Genomic DNA, 2,175 nt, shown 5'->3' with positions numbered 1-2,175 from the left:
AGATTTTAGTGGTGGTCTCTGTGACGATAGCTTATCACAGGGTGTAATTTACACAAATAACTGGGTTTGAACTGAACGAGGCTTAGATATAATAAAGTATATTTATTCCTTTGGATAGGTGAACACATGAAATAATACAGTAACAGACAAGAAGTACACTGACTTTGGGGATGGGGGATGAGAAGTATGTAGCATAGCAATTCTCTCGCAATCAGGTAACAATTCAGATGATATCAGAAGACAAATGATAAAGGGTGGACAACAGTTTATAAACCTTTTGTGCCCTATCCTTAACATTAAGTACAGGTGATTGGTCTTCAATTAGCTCTAGCCACTCATTAACGTGGGAACACATTTTGATACATGCCCCCCTGCCAGCTGGTACATGCGCAGTAGAACTCTGGGGTCTCATTTCTGTAGCCCCTCATCTGCATCAGGAATGCCAGCTAGTCTACCAGATTGGATTCCTGGCAGGATATTTTTTGTTGTGAGGTGTGAAATGGAACACTTGAAGACTGCTCTGGTTTGAGTAATCTCCGCCCTCATGTAAACAGTGGAGGTGACAAAATCCTTTGAACCATACTTAAGTCCTAGACATTGGGTCGTCTTTCTGGCCATATGCTACCCTGGTATGCAAAGGAATTTCCTCTGGGTTTTATCCATACTTTGAAACACAGCATTAAAGATAAAACACAAACATATTAAAATATCCGGTTCCGTTTTGTCCAGCAAGTCCAAACGTCCCAGTTCTCAATGCCGGAACTGGGACACGCTATGGTCCAATTTGCGACTTGCTACGACCTTCGGAACCGAAGATACACAAATACACTTAAAACCGTTTCTCATTTTAATACAAAAATCTCCGCTGTAAATGAAATCACGGTTTTTCACTAATTCCCCATTGAAAACAACGGGCTCCGCCGCCATAGACTTTCAATGGCAAACCGCCGCCATTGGCGGCTATGGGAATCCGCCGCCATAGACTTTCAACGGGGTGACGCTGCCGTTGAAGTCAATGGGGTTTTTCTGCCATAGCCGGTCAATGGAGATTGTCCGCCATTGGAGTCTATGGGAGAAGTCCCAAACTTTCAAGGGGGTCCATACTCCGCCGGGTTGGTCCAAGAGGGTCAAGGATGGTTCTGCAGCGATTCCGGAGCAGTGACTACAGATACCCCAAACCCTGATCCTCTGGACCCTCCGGAACCGGAGTTATGGATTCCCAAATTTCAGCTTTTGACACTTAGCCGTTTTCCTGAGCCGTTTCTGCCGCTGTCATTGGAACCTATGGCGCGACCCGCTCTTCTCGGTTCGACCCTTATCGGGGGTCCAGGATATGGGGACCCGGTTGTGGTCGAGTGGGGGGAGGTCTAGGAACTAGGGGCAGAAAGAATTTTATTTCTAGGTGCTCTAGAACTGTTTATTCCCACGCCACTTGTCGTTGAACTTGACTGCTAAGTGATCAAAGCTCTCCTATTGAAAATGTATCCGCTTTGCGGTTTGGAAGGCAGCCAACTCGTTCCTGGAAAGCTCTTTCGAGAATTCTCCATTGAAGTCAATGGGCCCATTGACTTACAATGGGAAACTGCCGCTCCTCCTCTCGGAAGCCATCTGCTGGTCTTCTCAGGAAACAGGACCCAAACAGCAAGATTCGCCATTGAAACACATGGAGCTCCAATGGCGGCTTATGGGACCCTGCAAAATGGTGCCTGAAAAGGCGGGAAAATTACACAAAGGGCTATAATTACTAAACAACTATTAACCCTTGTGCTCCCGGATGGATCCTAGTGTGTGTGTGATGCAGACACTGATTAAACCAGATATTACAATGAACAGGGGAATACACATTTACATGTCATAAGGGTTAAATCACATTTCTGGACCTCAGCCCAGTTAACCCCTTGTCTCCCTGGTGAGGTCAGGGGATGGCCAAATGGGGTGTAACCCCTTTAATCCCGGGCCACCCCCTTTCACCCTCTTAAGTCTCTTCCTGTAGAATTTTAGGACGTCTGCACACAGACGCTGGATAGTTGATATTGTTAAACTTTTGAAGCTTTTTCAAACTTTTTAAAAGGCTTTGCGATAATGACAATAGTTTGCAAAAGTCACAGATAAAAATATTAAATGTAATGAGTCACTAACAAGCATGCAGTTTAAAGGGACTGGGAAATGTAGTTG

This window comes from Ascaphus truei, chromosome 14 (genome assembly GCF_040206685.1).
Source record: "Ascaphus truei isolate aAscTru1 chromosome 14, aAscTru1.hap1, whole genome shotgun sequence".
In the NCBI taxonomy this organism is placed as follows: domain Eukaryota; kingdom Metazoa; phylum Chordata; class Amphibia; order Anura; family Ascaphidae; genus Ascaphus; species Ascaphus truei.
Note: the sequence above shows the minus strand (reverse complement) of the source record.